General features: G+C 59.3%; 1 long non-coding RNA gene across 1 annotated transcript; it reads right to left on the bottom strand.

Moving 5' to 3' along the window:
• Window positions 1-9391: 9391 nt before the first annotated feature.
• LOC149523318 (uncharacterized) lies at window positions 9392-10349 on the bottom strand. Its single transcript, XR_016347128.1, has 3 exons — window positions 10243-10349; window positions 9718-9853; window positions 9392-9488 (listed from the first exon to the last, which is right to left on the bottom strand). It is a non-coding gene; the product is annotated as an uncharacterized LOC149523318 (long non-coding RNA).
• Between the last annotated feature and the right edge of the window lie 7190 nt (window positions 10350-17539).

Here is a 17539-nt window from a genome sequence, read left to right as displayed (position 1 = left end):
GTGAGTTTAATCCTGGAGCTGCAGAAGGGGATGAGGGGGGGATGAATTGAACTGGGCAGGGACATCATGCCTAAAAAAAAGAATACCTGGGCCTAGAATTGGACTGGACCTTGGAAGTGTGGATACTTGAGTAGATAGAGAATGTTTATTTAGATGCGATCAGGTTATTTTTTTGTTTTGTTGTTTGGTTAAACTCCTCTGTGCTAAATCCATATCCCCTCCTCTCCCCACTATAACTTTAAACTGAATCCCAGGGATGCAATTGTCTGTGTTTTAATCTGTTCTTTTCTCAGTTGCGCTATAACTCCTAGCAGCCAAGTCAGCTTTACAAATGAATACCTTTTTGTTTTCTTAATATAATCACCTATTTTAAGGCTATGATCTGATTTTGTATCCTGGAAAGTAATAGGAGGTCTGTGTATACCTGCCTAAGACTAAGAGGACAGCTATCAGAAATTACAGTTTGTTTTCATTTTTCTTTTTTTCTTTCCAAGTGCTAAATAAAAGGGAATAATGACATCTCTGGATCTGCTGGCAATGCTCCTCCTAATGCAACCTAATATGCCATTAGCCTTCTTGGCTACAAGGGCACACTGTTGACTCATCTCCAGCTTCTCATCCACTGTAACCCCCAGGTCCTTTTCTGCAGAACTACTACTTAGCTGGTTGGTCCCAGGCCTGTAACAATGCTTGGGATTCTTCTGTCCCAAGTGCAGGACTCCGCACTTGTCCTTGTTGAACCTCATCAGATTTCTTTTGGCCCAATCCTCTAATCTGTCTAGGTCACTCTGGACCCTATCCCTGCCCTCCAGCATATCTACTGCCCTCCAGCGTATCTACGTGATTGCTAGGTGTTACAAAGAAACTGAAAAAAGAAAGATTAAAACACAGAAAATTGCTTCCCTGGGATTCAGTTTGAAGAGTTCCAGGGTAAAGGGGGATAGTTACATGTGCTTAGCAAAAAGAAGTCCAACAAACTAAAAAAATAAAGAAAATAACCTAGTAGCGTCTGACTAAAAATTCCCTGTTCTACTCACATCTCTCTTGTTCCAAGATTTAGTCTTTCCCTAGCCAAGAACGTCGCTGGATTCTGCTTGCCCAGGTTCCTGGCTTAATTCACATCTTCCAGGCATGATCACACAACAGGGACATCACTGCTTCCAATTCAAAACCTCAAATTCTGTTTCCATTTTCTTTCCTGGCCTCCTGTCAACTCGCTTCCTGCTTCTCTAGCATTCCTGGAGACTTTCTAGGACCTTTTGTCTATGGTTTCAACCTTTCCAGGCAAGACAGTTAGGGTTAAGTCCCAAGACTTTCAGGCAACCGTCTGCTTTTGACACGACCTGTCTGTTTCTCTTCAGCTAACTCTTGCTTACTTTGGTTCAGGCCTCAGGCCTTACACCAGGCCCATGCTTCAGGCCCATCCTTTCTAGTACAGGATATAGCCTGGTAACAAAGCCCTGAATGTGGTATCAGGAAACCTGGGTTCTATTCCTGCCTCTCCCACAGGGTGCTCTTTGGAGAGGTTATTCCCTGTATGTAAAATAAGACTAATGATACTAACCTTCACTTTTTAGACCTACACACAGCAACTAGGGATTTTTATTAACTACTCAAATATCGGCGAGCCTGGCTCGCTAGATGAACCATCCGGTTCCTCTTGGAATCATGTTAAATGCTTGATCCCCATGACCAAAGTCTCAGATACTGGGAGAAGTGACACGGGGGAATAAAAGCTGCTGTCTGAGGTAAACTACCTGGCAGGAATCCCCTGGAATGGGAGCCATCGCTACCAGGAGCCCAGGAATAACAAGACTCCAAAAGTCCAGCTGCCAGGCAGTTTGACCATCTCCTTCAGGCCAGTGGCCCAGAATTCCAGGACATCTTTGGGCCTGGGTTTAAAAAGAGGCAGCACCGTGTGCTCAGCCCCTTTTTATCCATCCCCTTTCCCTCCATTGGCACGCAACCCTCAAATGGCCAAAGGTTTCCCTTTCCCTCCCTCCTTGGTTAAACAAGCTGGTTAAACAGCTTGAGGTGATGGAGTGATAAGCACCCACTGACAGAGTCGCTCGGGTTGCAGGGCCAGCGTAAGTCCGCTTTTAAAACTGCCGGCCATAGCTGCAGCTACGGGAGGGGACTCTAGCAAGGGCCTGGAACAAGGAACAGGGCTCCACTCCTGCATGGGATTCGGGCTTCCCCCAGGCAGATGCTCTGTTGCTGCTTTCCTTTCTCTCCCTTCTCCAGGTGGAAGGGGACGGTTAGCCAGTGTTCCCTGCAAGCTGAGCTCTTGGGCGGCCAGCCAGGAGACATTCAAATGCTGCCCAGTTTGCTAGCCGGTAGCATGTGTTTCTAGTGGTGGTGCATGTGGTGTACTGGGTGTAGACATAGATCTTGTTGTTATAGTAACTGCGTTAGGTCACTGGGGGTCAGCCCAGCTGGTTTGGGGTTTTTCTAGCTAGCTCCGTGCTATGCAATAAAATGGACACTTGCAACTACTCAAGCTCTCTGTATTTCCACTGATTTCTTCCCATGCTGTGAAACTCCACGTGACGTAACAGTGCACATCCGTGCATGCCTTGGTGCACATAACAAAATGTATTCCGCACAGGAGTGGGGGAAAAAGTAGAGGCATTATTGCCGCTAGCTCCTTACTGAAACTCAGTGAAAGGCAGGGGAAATGAGAGATCAAGATCCTGAGACTGACAGTCCCCAGGAACAACGGGGAGAGGCTAAAGTCCCAGTTCAGCCTGACTGGCAGAGCAGGGAGCCAGGAGGGAGCCAGGGTCGGCAGAGTGGGACTGAGCTAAGGAGAGAGCAGGGGCCCGCACTGAGCTGGGGAGCAGGGCTGGCCTCGGGGAGGGAGAAGGGGAGGCCGGGGTCAGGATCGGGGGCAGTGCGACTGGCCTCAGGGAGGAAGGGGGTCAGAGGCAGCATGACTGGCCTCGGGGAGGGAGAAGGGGGGGCCAGGGTCAGGATCTGGCCCTTCCCCCCCAGAGCTGCTTCCCATCCCCTCTTCCTTCCAGCCAGTTCCTGCCCCCCCCCATCCAGTCCCTCTTCCTCCCTCCCCCCTGCCCAGGATCAAGTGTGTCCGTTTTTTGGGGGGAGGGTCTACCTGGCAACCCTACGAGTCAGACCCGGCGCAGGCACCAAGTGATGGGGACTGCCGGAACTTTGGGAACCTGAGACTGCGGGGTGGGGGTTTGTGGCCCAAAAGGGGGCTGAGAAACCTAAGACAGACAGAGTAGGGGGACCACCAGAAGGGTGACAGTCAGGGCGACCCTAGAACTCTGTTACAGACCAGCTGGCGGCTGCTGGAAGAGGAGGGAAAAATAGGGGGTAAGGGTCAGAGAGGAAAGGGCTTGTGCTGAGGGGAGGGGGACAGGTCAGGAGATGAAAGGGGAAGGCACTAAGGGACAGGGTGTAGGTGAGAGACAAATGCCAGGGGGCCAAGTGGAGACAATAAGGAAAAGGGCAGGAGGGGAGGTGTCAGTGAGGGGGGGGGGACAGGATGATGCTAGGAGAGGAGAGGGGAAGGGCTTTGGGGGCTAGAGGGGAGAAGGGGAGGTGCTGGGAGAAGGCTTGAAAGAAGGGGTGGGCATGAGGAAGGCAGAGATGGAGCAAGGCACGTGTAAAGGCACAGGGGCATGAGGGGAACGGGGGCAGAGGGTGGTGAGGGAGTGGGCAAAGTGGGTAGGGGCAGTGAGGGAAGGGGGAGGCACCAAGAGGGTGCAGGGGTAAGGGAAGGTGCAGGTGCCAGAGGAGTCCGGGGGGTGAAGCATAAGGGCAGACACCTGCAGGGGAGGGACCAGCACCAGAGGAGAGAGGCAGGGCAGGTGTGTAGAGGGAGGTGTTAGGAAAGGGGATGAGGAGGGGTAGCTCACATGGTCAGAGTGGGGCTACTGGAGGAGTGGGCACAGGGGGGGAGAGAAAGGCTGCTGGAGGGGGCAGGTCTCGGGAAGGCCGAGGGCAGTGAGAAGGGCAGGAGTCAGGACAGCAGAGGTGGGTGAGGGATTGGGGGGCAGCAGGCACCAGGGGAGCTGATGGAGGAAGGGAAGGAGACAGGGCAGCAGAGGGGAAAGGTAAGTGGTTCATAAGATATTTATGAATAACTTGGGTGCCACACTGACACATCCAAACAAGCCACAAACTCAGTACTGGTGCACAACACAAAATGTATTGTGCTCATGGGAGGAAACTCTTAGAGGGAACACTTCCCCCAGCCTCTCCACCCCCCAAGTTAATGTCACACACATGGGTTAATGCAATTGCAGGATCGTTGCATGAGGGGGGTTTGGTGAGGGCCAAACTAATCCCTATTGGTAAGTGGATGGTGGGAAAAGTCCTTGGGGGGGGGGAGGTCACATGACACCTTTTATTTCTGGTCATGTGTCCATATTGCCCTGAAAGTGTTACCTCCAGAGGCTTGGTAATGGGAGTCAGGGGGCGTGGCTAATGGGGGTCAGGGGGCGTGGCTAATGGGGGTCAGGGGCGTGGCTAACGGGGGTCAAGGGGGTCAAAGAGTACATTTAAAAACATTCTTTGGGTGCACACCCTAATGAAATGTGCTGCGCACGCCTATGGGCAGAGAGCAGATCCAGTCCTGGGAGCAGGGCTGCAGCCACAGAGTTATAGACGCCACCCAGAGAGCAGATCCGCATGCTGGGAGCAGGCCTGCAGCTGTAACCCACCCCCCTGATGTGGGTCACTATCCTATGGAGTGGCACTGAGACCACGTCCAGCAAGCAATTATTACAAGGGAGCTCTTCAGCCTACGCTGAGAGGCAACTGACTTATAACTCAAGCTGTAGCAGCTCCTGCCCTAAGCTCCAACAGTCCCAGGTTCTAATCCACCTGGTGGCAGTTGCACAGCCATGGAAGCAGAGGGGCATAGGGAACCCTCTGTACAGGACCCCCCCCCCCCACACACACACACCCTTGCTTCCTGGAATCAGCCACCTAGGTGAATAAAGCTGGAAACCCCCATGCCTATAGCTGTGCGCCTTTGCTTTCAATTGCTACAGCCATTCTAAAGTGCCCAGATCTCACAACTAAAAAGAAGATGTCCCAATGAGCTGCTAAGCTGTGCTGCCTGCCTCGGACAAGTAGCTCCAAGAAGAGTGAGTGCTGTAACTCTGGAGCCTAATGATGGTGGTGTCCTCCAGCCATTTTCAGATTATTACAGCTGCCTCCCTGTGAACCAGGTGCCAGCTGGCCATGGGGTCCCATAGACCTGGCTTGTGCAGCCTAACCTGATAACCAAGCAGCCCATCCATTACTAGCCAGCCGATTACCTTGGACATGGGAGACCATCGCACTCATAATTCCTGGGGCCTTCACGCACTGACAGGGTTTGACTCGATCGGCCAGCTAGGGAGAAAGAAATAAACAGAAGGCAGAGGAGTCACCAAGAGATCAGAAGACCAGCATGATGCCTTACAGGCCATTCAGCTGTGAAGAGTCACCAAGACAGGGCAGGTGATGCTAACCTGAGTTAGTCCATTAGCTGCGGCGAGGCTGGGCCATGAGAGGAGAGACAGGCAGTAAAACTGCAGCTGTCAGACCACAAGGAGGACACGGAGGTTTCGAACCAGCTCAGAGAACAGGGCTGGGTAAGATGCAACCCACCTAACACTGTGATCTGGCCACTTTGTGTTTAGATCCTGCTGCCCATGCCGCCGAATTCTAAGTGGTGACTCAGGCAGCGGGATCCGATTTTAAATGATTCACGGCTCATGGTTACGGCAGGGGCAGGAGCCACGAGCCCTTTAAAAAGCTGCAGCCACGCTGGACAGCTGCCAGTAGTGGCAAAGCTGTGAGCTCTTTTCTGTGCTTTTAATTGAAAGCCTCAGCCACGGAGAACTCTGAGGGTGGGCTAGTCCACAACACCGCCCCTTCTGCCTCAGGCTCCGCCCCTTCTGTGGGTGGAGCCGGCCTATGACCCCATACCAAAATCCATTAAGTGGCCCCCTTCTGAAAATTATCGCCCAGCCCTGTCACAGAATCATAGAAAAGTCTGAGTGGAAGGACCATGATAGGTCCAGTGTTTCGCAAACTTTTTTTATAATGTACCCCCTTTAAAAAAAAATGTGTAAGTACCCCCAGTACCTACAGTTTTCAGACACACACAATTTTTTTCTACCGTTGCAACACATTTGTTTAAACAACTGCATCGTAGCCGGGCGGGCGATGGCATTTTTGGGTGTAAAAGGTACAAAAAGAATAAAGCGCTGTCAAACTGAAAACTAAAATTAAGTTTTCTCCAAATTTCAGTTGTGTTGACGTGTCCCCCAGACATCTCTTGAGTACCTTTAAGGGGACTCGTACCACTGGTCGAGAAGCACTGATCTAGTCCACCCCTGCACCGAGACAGGACCAAGCATGTTTGTCTCACCTCTTGGCTCCTAGGACACGGCTTGAACTAACGCACTTGGAAAGACATTATCGTATATACGCCCAAAGTGCTTCGTCTCAGTGTATTACCATAAAATCTAACTGACCAAACTCTGACCTTTCATTTCCCTGTCACTTGGCCAGCCACAGCCTCACAAGCCTTCGGCATCGATCTCAAAGCCTTCGTCACGCTTTTACACAGCTGTGCTGACACGCTTGTGAGCCAGGCACACTTGTGCGACACGTCCCAAAGCACTTGCTCCAGGGCATTACATCGCACTTGCCTGCCTTTGATGGACAGGGAAAGGGAGACCTGAAAGGCCTCTCCAAGGTCACCAGCGCGGGAGTGAGCGCAGAATTGAGGAGCAAGGGTCTAACACACAACTCTGTGCCTTAGTCACTAGGTGGCATTAGATTAGAGCCCGGGAGTTCTTACACCCAACCCCCTGCCCCCTCCACTAGGCCATGCTGCTGGCCTCCCGCCTCTCCCCCAGGGCTTGGAGACAGACGGGAGGCTGGAGCCAGCCTGCGCAGAAGGGGCTGTAACGCTTACAGCTCGTTCATGACACTGCCCCTGCGCAGCCCCTCTCAGATCCACACTCGGAACCCACAAGAAACACCCCAAGAGCGGAGATGAAACCGCCACTCACCTGCAGCCCAGCTTCCAGGAAGGGCAAAGCAAAAGCGGAGCTCGCGGATTCCAGCCCAGCCTGGCACCTGCTTCCTGAACTTTGGCCCCTTTCCTCCAAGATAGCAGGAGGCTGCTCTGGGCCTTTTGTGCCCACGACGGGGCAGAAAAGCAAACTCAGCTGTTGGTTCCATCTTGCGGGCAGAGCCCCGGCAGACAGTGGCAGGCGGGGGTATCGACTGACCCTCCAACCCAGGATATTCCCCCCACACCTGGATTCGCTTCCTAGTCATCCCCATCTCCCTGCACGATCCTTGTTTCTCATCCCGCCGGTCCGAGAAATTGTCAGAGCAGGTTGATCCCGACCTTGCCAAGGGCGTAGGTTACATCACAAGGCTTTGCCGCCACAGCTGGCTTGGCTTGGGTGTGTGGCAAAAGCCCCTCCCCCCCCCCCCGCTGGCACAGCTATTCTGGCAAAGCCGCCAGGGCAAATGGCAACTCTGCCGAAAAGCATCTGCTGGCTTTAAGCTCCCTGCGAGCTGTTCTCATCGCTCAGCCATCACCACCACTGCCCTGCCTCTGTCCTGCTCCTCATCCCCGCCCCCACTCCTATCCCCTGCTCTCCTCCATCTCCTCCCCCTTCCCTTCTCCTGCCCCTCCCCATTTCCACCTGCCCTGCCCATCCCCGTCCTCTCCCTCCCCCCGTCTGTCCCCCTCTTATGTGAGGGCTTTGCTGGAAACGCCCCCCCCCCCCAAGCCAGGGAGATCTCCCCTCCGGGAACAATTCAGCCCCCCCCATCTCGCTCCCTCCACTCCACAGTATTTCCTCCATTCCCCACAGTTGAAAATTGAGCTCCCCCATCCCCTCAGGTGACAGTCGGGCTCCCCCATACGCAGCTGCCTAGGTAGGCACCTCCGCAGCCAGAGCCTGCCCCTGGCGCCCACGTCCCCTCCCCGACTGCCTGTCCCAGGCGACCACCTGAACCTGCGTCCCCCATTCCCTCAGATCACAGCTCCCTCCCTGACCCTGCACCCCCCGACACCCCTCCCCCAGGCCAGACTCCTCTCTGGCACCCGCACCCCCTCCCCCAAACCCTCTGCTCCCCCTTCACCCAGGTCACAGCTCCCTCCCTGACCCTGCACCCCCCCGACACCCCTCCCCCAGGCCAGACTCCTCTCTGGCACCCGCACCCCCTCCCCCAAACCTTCTGCTCCCCCTTCACCCAGGTCACAGCTCCCTCCCTGACCCTGCACCCCTCTAGAGCCCCTCCCCCAGGCCAGAGTCCTCTCCTGCGCCCATACCCCCTCCTGGACCCTGCACGCCTATCCACCGCCCCAGATCATACCCCCCTCTGCACCCAGGCTCCACCCCTAAGCTCCCTTCTGCACCCAACCGCCCCGTCCCAGACCCCAAACGCCTCGGTAGAAATGTGGCCCTTGATCAGTTGCCAAAATGGCCCCCCCATTACAAATTATTGACCAAGCCTGATCCAAATGTTTTTTGAAACATTGTTTAATGAGAATGTAAATACAATTCAATACAATTGGGAGGGTTGGGGGGAGGGGGACGCAGCTGCTGGCTCCTCAGCTCTTGCTGCTCTCACTGGGTGTCTTCCTGCTGCAAGGGAAGCAGAATCCGTCACATTCATCCCTGGGGACTCAGGGGAACTGCCCCCCCCCAGCATTTCCACCCTCCTCCCCCTGCTCTCTGGTCACCCCCGTCAGGCCCGCAGGGTGAGCTCCTGACCCCCCCCCCCCAGAGCTCCTGACACCTCGGCCCCCTCCCGCCTCCTAGGACAGTTTCTGTGTTCAGAGCCTCCCCCACCCCCAGGGACGCTCGCAGGGGCAGGAGGGATTCTGCCAGCAGGGACGTGGGGTGGGGGCAGCCTGAGGAAAGGGGCGGGGGACTCCCTGAGGGGATGGGAAGGAGACCCTGGCCCTGCCCCACTCTCCTGATCTGCTCCGGCTGCTCACCATGTATTCCAGGAGCTGATGGGCCTGCCCATGCAGGGCGTGGGCCAGGACCAGCCCGGCCTGGCTGGGGCGCCGCAGGGGGGAGCGGGCAGCGAGCAGAGCCTTGTCCAAAAAGCAATTCTCCTGCTCTGGTGTAAAGAGCTGCCCAAAGACCTGGAATCAAGAGCACAGGAGGTTTCAGCTGACGGCCCAGAGCCCGGCCCCAACTCCTGGGGCTAAAACAGCTTCCTCCTCCCCCAAACTCCCTTCCAGACCCTGCACCCAGATGCTCTCCTCACCCGGCACCCCAACCCCTGCCCCAGGTCACAGCTTCCTCCTGCCCCCAAGACCCTCCTACCCCCACGAGGGCCCCAGCCAGCCCCACCCCCGAGCCCTGCCCTGCCCTGGCAGCGTGTCCTTACCTCTCCCACCCTCACGCTGTTGCTGTGAGCCAGGACCCATCTTTCTTTGTAGTAGTGTCTGCACCACAGGTCCTCTGCCTGGTGGATGTTGAGGCCTGCAAGAGACACAACAGGGTGATTCTGCTGGCAGGTCTGAGCCCTTCCCCTCCCACGGGTCCCTGCAGGCATCCCTGGGCAAATGGAGGGGCACAGGGGGCAGAAGGGGAACACAGAGGGACGCATCCCCCCTTGGGCCAGTCTGGGGGAAAAGGGCTGGGTCCCCTCCCCCCGCCGCCGGCACCCTCAGGGTGTCCCTGGGGCCCAGGTCCCGGCTGGGTTCCTTACCCCTGTGGTGCAGGAGGAGTTGATACAGGCTGTGCACCCCCTCCCGGGCCAGCCGGCTGACGTCTTCGGATGGGTCCGAAATAAAAAGGCCCAGCTGGGCCACGTGGTGACCCATCCTCGGCCAGTCGGCGGAGTTCTGAGGGGAGAGAAGAGGGGGGGTCCCTCAGCATCCTGGAGCTGCACGTCCCATGCAAACGGCCGCCGAGGCGGGTCTGAGCTCGGGGGACGGACAGAGACACCTCCCTGGGCGGGGCGGGGCCGGCCTTGGGAGGAGACAACCCTGAGCAATGGCCCCGACTGAAGGGTCACTCCGGGGGTGGAACAAGGGGATCCACTGACGGCCACTCCCCAGTCCCCAGGCCCAGTCCCTCAAGAGCCCCCCTGAAGGGCCCAGGGTCGCCCCTCCCCGGGGAAAGGAGAACGCGGCCCATTCCCGGCCCATTCCCGGCCCTGCCTCTGCCTCCCGGGGACGCTCCCAGCCCCGCGCCCTGCAGCCCCAGACCCCCCGGCTCCGAGGTCACTTACGTCAAACCCCGGGAGGGTGGTGGCGACTCCCAGCAGGGCCGTGGTGCTGCCAAGGGCCCTGGCTCGCTCCTGGGGCAGGCGGGACTCCAGCCACGGGCTCAGGTGCTGGGGGGGAAAGAGGCAGGTCAGGACCCGTAGGGAGGTGCCGGTTCTGGGCAGAGCCTGGGGCTCCTCTCGGACTGTGCCCCCCCCAGCCACTGACACTGCTCCTCTCTCGGCCCCCCCCCGAGGAAGCAGGGACAATGGCCCCGTCCCCCCCACGGGGCTCACCTCCATTATGAGCTGCAGCCGGACGCTGTCTGGGGACTCGGCGAGGAGGCTCGCCAGTAGGGCCTGGAGGTCGTAGGGAAGGGCCCGGATGAACTGCTGTAAGACAAGGGGGAGCCCTGGGTCAGAGGGGGGTTGGGGAATCCAGGCCACCCGCTGGCTCCGGGGTGCAGCCTAGAGCAGGGTCTGAGCCGCCTCGCAGAGCAGGGAGGAGCCCAGGCTGGGCATGGAAGGGACGGGCCCCCCGGGAGAGCAACGGGAACCCTGGAGGGAAGGATCCAAACCTGCAGCTTCTTCCCGCCCTCTGCCCCCCCCCCCTCTCCGGAGCTCCAGCCCAGCCCGGGAGCAGGGCCCGGAGGGACGTACCTGCGTGTGGATGGGCTCCTGCTGCCAGTCCCCAGACACTGTCTGTCCCACGGCCGCCGTCAGCAGGGGGCTCAGGAGCTGGGCCCGCAGGGGAGGCTGCAAGGTGCTGGCAGGAGAGAGGGGCAGAGACTGTTAATTCAGCAGCAGGAGACAGAGACTTTCCCACTCCCTGGCCAGGGGATCTGCTCTGGGGGAGTCGGCGGGGGGGGGGGGGTCGGTACCTGAGGCTGCAGGCGGCGTTGAGGCAGTCGGCCAAGACCAGCGGGGGGGGCGAGTCCTCCATGATCTCCTGTGAGACCCAAGGAGACAAAGGGGCGTGTGAGGCTGGGCCCCCAAGAGACGCTCACACGGCCAGCGCCCCCACCCAGCAGGATCCAACCCCACTGCCTCCCGCTGCCCTGTAGCCCCCCTGCCCGGCACAGGGCCCCTCCCAGCACCCCCCTCCCAAACCGGGACCAGCTCAATCCTTGTCCCCAGGCCGTCTTCTGCCCCTCACTGCCCTGGTGACCAGCCTCTGAACCTCCTCATCCCTGCTCCCCAGGCGCATCCCCAGCAGCCCGCTCGGCTCCCTTCCAGCCCCCCATGGCCCGGGAGACCCCTCCCTGTCCCGAATCCCCCTTCCTGTCCGGCACCCCACACCTGCCCCATTTCTGTGTCCCTCCCTCCTCCAGCATCCCCACCCACCCTCCCCATGTCCACCTCCAGCCCTCCTGGTTCCACCCATCCCGTTTCCAGCACCCCCACCCGCCGCCATGGCCCAGGCAGACCCCCGTCCACCCAACGTATCCCCTCCCCTCCTCCCAGCCGCCGCGACTCCCTCACCACGAGCCTGGCCACCATGGTGTCCTTGCAGCAGCGCGGCGCCAGGGTGTCCTCGCCCCTTTGGAGGGCGGCGAGGCAGGCGAGGGGGATGGCCAAGAGGAACCGCTGCAGGGCGGCTGGGCTCTGCACCCCAGAGAGAGTCTGTGAGCCTGGGGCCTGCCTGCCCCCCACGGACAGCTGCAGGGCTCAGGCCTCCCAGGAGTGGAGGTGGGAGCTGCCGGTTGTCCAAGCACCCACACTCCCCCCCCAACTGCTGCCTCAGGCTTGTGGGGGCCCAGCTGGTGCATGACAAGAGCCCCCAGCTTGGGGGGCCCAGGTCATGCAGGAGAAGGGGCCCCAGGGGGATCCCCAGGGACAAGCCCCTCCCGGAGGGGGGGACGTGCTGGGAAGGGGCCGGACAATCTCGGGTCCCCCCCGTGTGGAGAAGGTTCCTACCGTGTCCCGGGTGTGGAGCTGCTCTTCGATGTCATAGATGGCCCCTTCCTCCACCCGGGAGTCCACCCGCTCCTGGCAGAGCTCCGCCGAGGCACAGGGGGGCTCTGTGCGGGAGGGAAGGGACCAGGGTGACTCCAGCGGCCAGCAGGGGTCACGCGCCCCCATGTCAGGGACCCAGGGCAGGTTGGGCCCCACACGCCCCTCGCAGGGACCCATCCCCCTTCCACCCTCACATCTGCCAACGCCCTCAGCAGAGCCCCCACCAGGAACAAGAGAGCCAAGCAGCCCCCGCCCCCATCCATTGCCCAGGGTGCGGGGCAGACACTGGGGCTGCCCCCCCGGGGTACTGGGTGAGCCCCTGGGCCCAGCGTGTTCACGGCCCCTCACCTGGGTCTGAGCGGCTGCGGGAGGTGGCCCGGCTGCAGCTGGAGGCCCAGGCGCTGCTGCTGACTGAGCTGGACCCACAGCTGCAGGGGCTGGTGCGGGGAGCGACGGGCTGGGGGCTCCCGGAGACTGGCAGGTCCCCGGGGGCCGGGCAGGGCGATGCCCCCTGGTGGTAATGGGGGCTGGGCTCCTGGGGCAGGTGTTTCTCTCCACAGAGGAGGTCCAGGAGCCACCCTACCCGGCTCCCCCGCTGGGCTGGGTCCCGCCTGCCCAGCCGCCTCTGGAGCCAGGTCCGGGGGGGCCTGGCCGGTGGGCGAGTCGCCCCGAGCTGGTGGGATTCAGCTTCCCCGCCCGCGGGGACGGAGGAGCTGCTCCCCACCGGCCCTGGGGCCATCTTCAAGGCTTTCCTGAACCACAGCCGAAAACGTTTGGCCATGCTGGAAATGAGGGGAGCAAAGGGGAGCTTGGGGCGCAGCCTGAAGAGCGAAATCCAGGGGTTCCAGCTCCCCAGAGCGACTGCCCCCAGCCCCCAAATGGCCCCTTGCTTATTGGCTCGGTCTTGCACAGGCACTGCAAGGACCTGAGTCTCCTGCCCATCAACAGCCCCTGCTCGGCCAATCAGGGGATAGTCTAAGGTGTGGGGGGTGGAGCGTTCTCCCCAAAGACACCGGCATAGACTTGTTCCAGCCCCACCTCCCCAGTCCCCACAATGGGGGCTGCATCCCCCACCCCACGGCTCCTGCAAACCACCCCCCGTCCTTCAGCTAGTCTGTTGGGTCACAAGCTGGGGGGGGGCAGCAGGGGGAGGTCACAGGAGAGGCAAGAACAGAGCAGAAATGTGGGGGGATGGAGGAAAAGGGAAACCAACCAGGAGAAAGCCCCAGTGGCGCTAAGGACGCAGCCCAGGTGAGGAATCACCTTCTGGCCCTTGACCGAGGGCTGGGCCTGCCTGGAACCCAGCCGGCCCCGGGCGGGATCCAACCCCTGGGGGCTCTTACCTTCGTCACAAAGGTGTCGGGATGTGGAACTCACAGAACGCGAAGGAACCGTGAGGAGGAGACGCACCAGAGCTAAAGCAACCGGGGGTCTCCAAAGTCCCCTGGGCCCGCCCCCCGCTTTTATCAGCCTGAGACGTGGGTCCCTCTGTGAGGTCAGCACCTCCCCACCTGCCCTTTGCCTTGAAGGGTTTGCATGTGTTCATTTTAAACAGAACGTGCTTTGGAAAGGAGCTGTGCAGAAAGACGCATGCTGTGGCTCCACCCTAGCAACAGCCTGGAAAAGGCCAAGGGGAGGGGGGTGAACTCAACATGTGGAGTGGAGAAGCACAAGCATGTGACAAACAAAGCCATATACGGAAAGGTTGAATCGGATTGGTTTAGAAGTTTGTGTTATGTAACCTGTAACCATGTGCTATAGAACAGCAAGGGGAGGGGCTCTCGGCTCGAGGGGCTCTGGCTGATTTTAGTGCCAGGGGCTCTCCCTTTGTGCACATTGAATAAAGTATTGAATTGAATTGAAGACCCTTGATTCTGCCCAGCTCCTGACTCTCTGGGAACCACAAAATCCCAACAGCCTTATGTGCTGAGGGCTGCCCAAAGCCCCTGTGAGGTCACTGCTCCCCCACCTCACCCTGCCAGGCAAATGTCCTGCCTCTGGCCATTGGGAAGTTGGAGCCATTCCTAGGGGTCCCTCCCCCTCCCTCACTGGGCACCCTGCAGCCAGCGGCTCCAGTAGCCCCATAGGCTGCTCCCTGCCCTACACTGCAGGCTTCTTGCACGAGAACTGTTTCACGCCGGAGTTCTTGCGCAAAAGGTCTCGTGCAAGAGTGCCTCCACCCTGCCATGGGCTTTTGCACAAGAGCGTCCATGGCAGTGTGAATGCTCTCTTGCACAAGAAAGCTCTGCTGGCTATTTTAGCCAGAAAAGTGTCTTGCTGAAGAAGCCCCTGGTGCCCGTCCACGCTGCCTTCTTGCACAACAGCTCTTGCACAAAGGGGGCTTAGTCATCGTGGGGAGAGGAATAACTCTTGTGCAAGAAGCCCTGTTCTCTGATGCTTTACTGCAAATTTACTTGCGCAAGAACACACATAGAGTGTAGACGCGCCACAAGCTGCTGCTCAGGAACACTTGTTCTTGTGCAAAATGCCTGCCGTGCAGACGTGGCCTTGGTGTCACCCAGCACTGGACTTCCTGGCCCAGGAGCAAGAGTTAGAGCCTCCCACCCGCCCCGCTGCCTCTCACGGGTTCCTGTCCGGTCCCGGCCCTGGATTTTGCCCTAGCGCATCCCAGCGAGGCCTCTGGGCCTGCACTAGACCCATCGACACGCGGAGAATCCACCACTGCCCTGGAGCGCCTTAAAGGGCCAAACCAGGAAAACTCCTCTCCCCTCCCCAGCCCTGGGGCCCTTACAGGGGTAGACTTGCCACTGGGCACGTGCGAGAGCCAGGCCTGCCAGCAGCTGCAGACCCTCAGCCAGTGGCCACACAATGGCAGCCTGGAGCAGCCAGCTCTGCCCTGCCCAGGAGCCAGCCAGGGGCCTTAGACAGCGCGCACCCTCCTGGACTAGTGTGGAGGTCATGGACCTCATTGAGGTTTGGGGGCAGCCCCCCAACCTCCATGGTCTCCGCTCTAGGCGGAGGAACGCGGCCGTCTACAGGCGCATAGCGGCCGCCATGGCCAGGAAAGGCCACAGGCGCACCCCGGAGCAGGTGCACGTGAAGGTCAAACAGCTGCGGCAGGCGTACGCCAGGGCCACCAGGGGCGGCGCCGCAGGGGCTGCCACCTGCCCCTACTTCCCCGCCCTCGACCGACTCCTGGGGGGCGGGGCGGTCTGTGCCAGCCTGGGAGACAGCGACCTGGGGCCAGAGGGCCCCGACCTGGGCACAGCAGAGGGGCCACCACCAGCTGTCCCGGCACTGGAGTCGGCAGGGTCGTCCAGGGAGGCCATACCAGGTAAGTGCCAGCACTGTCCCCTGCCCGGGGGGGGAGGCGGGAGGGAGACCAGGGACCGCGCGCGTGGGCCATGCCTCCCACAGATCACGCAGCCACCTGTGCACATGCGAGCACATGCCCTGCCACCCAGGGGCCGTGGCCCAATAGGCACATGCGTGTGTGAAGAGACCTGACACGTTCCCGACCCCGGGGCGGGACCCTGCAGGATGCTCTCCCTTCACAGAGTCAGGGGACATCTCCCCCCCCCCGCCCCGGCCACACTATACACGGCACAGGGGCATGGGTGCAGTCTTGGGGCAGCTCCCAATCCCGGGGAGAGCCAGACATCCTGACCATGGCCTCTGTGCAAGCACATCGGTTCTGACAGTGCAGGGCACGGGTGCCCTCCCGTCGCAGGGGCGGGCTGGGCATCGTCCACTGCGTCCCCAGGGAGAACTGACCACTTCTCTTCTTTCTCTACAGCTGCACCAGCTGCTTGTGCAGGGCGCTCCCACACCTGGCAGGAGTACTGGGACCAGCACCTGGGGGTCCTGAGAGCCCTGCACCACACCATTGAGGCCTGGACGCGGGAAGACCTGCAGCTCCGCCGGGAGCAGCTGGCTGAGGACCGAGCCATAAACGCTAACCTGCAGGCCCTGCTGCAGAGCATGCTGCTCCGCACCGGTCCTGCACCTGCTGCCCCCCCCGCTACGGTTCCTCCTCCCACTCCTGCCCCCCTCCCACCTCTTCCTCCTCAACCTCCACACCCTCATCCTCAATGTCCACCCCCCCACCTCAACCTCTGCACCCTCCTCCCCATCTCCCCGGGGACGCCGAGGCCTCCTCCCCCGCCATGCTGGGAGGCGGTTGGCCCGGCGAGACCTCCACCCCTGAGCCCTGAGCTTCTCCTTCCCCTTCTTCCCCCTTCCAGCTCCCTCCTCCCAGTTTTCCCCCTCCCCTCTCCCACCCTCTTCCTGCCCTCTCCCGCCTCCGTCTCCCCAGAGTTTCATTTCCCCTCCCCAGTTGTGTTAAATAAAGGGAGTTGTTATTTTTGAAAATACGTGTCTTTTATTTGACATCAGGAAGGGGGGGCTAGGGAAGGGTAAGTGGAAGGATGAGAGGGAGGAGTGGGGCACAAGCCCCCGGTGGGGCAGACCGGGGAGACTGTTAGCGCTCCTCAGGGTGGAAGCGCTTCCGCAGGGCCCCCTGGATCCTGACATCCCCTCGATGGTCCTCCCGGATGGCAGCCTGCAGACAGTGCAGCCAGGCTGCCAGCAACGTGTCCACGAGACGCAGCAGAGTCCCCGGGGGCAGGTCTGGTTCCATGTTGCAGTGTGCCGTGGTGTCCCGAGTGAGGGCAAGCAGAGCACTTAGCGAGGTGGACCAGCAAGCGGAGAAACCTGAGAACTGTCTGTCCAGGATGGGAGTCAGGTCCCTTTAATCACAGACCTCGGCTAGCCTGAGGCAACAGCCCCATACACTAAGTCCGACCCTGATGCCCTGCTGGCACTGGTTCCGGCCAGCCTTACCTTCAATTCAGGGTCCACTCAGTGTGGACGTGCTATTTAGAAAAATTCTATTTCGAATTAGTTTTTTTGTCTAGATGTGTTATTTCGAATGAGCATAATTCGAATTAACTAATTCGAAATAAGTGAATTCGAAATAGTGCTGTAGCGTAGACATACCCAGATTTATCTAAACTTTACCCTTCTGACACATTCTGAAGAGTCTTTTTCTTGGAGAGAGACATGTCTTCTGTCTCCCTCAGTATTCTAGAGCAAACCGGCCCAGAGACAAAGGAGGGAAACCCCCAAAATCCCTTTGTCTCAGTTTGAAATCCCTACCTGCATTTCTATTGGCTGAATGCTACCTGGCTAGGTATAGGGACATAGTTAACTCCTTAGTTCCCAGGCTGCTGGTCATCCCTCATGACCATGACAGAAGCCATAAACAGACACTTGTGTGTTAGAACGTATTGGGGTAAGACCCCCCCTGAGACCAGGAGAGAGACCACTCAGATTAAGAGGGACAAATCCCAGCCTATATGCAGAAGGGAAAAATTCAGCCTGTCCAGCCAGAGGCACATGGTATAAT

This window comes from Pelodiscus sinensis, chromosome 18, assembly GCF_052426305.1.
Source record: "Pelodiscus sinensis isolate ZL-2025 chromosome 18, ASM5242630v1, whole genome shotgun sequence".
Lineage (NCBI taxonomy): Eukaryota > Metazoa > Chordata > Testudines > Trionychidae > Pelodiscus > Pelodiscus sinensis.
Note: the sequence above shows the minus strand (reverse complement) of the source record. Positions and strands in the feature narration are given on the sequence as shown.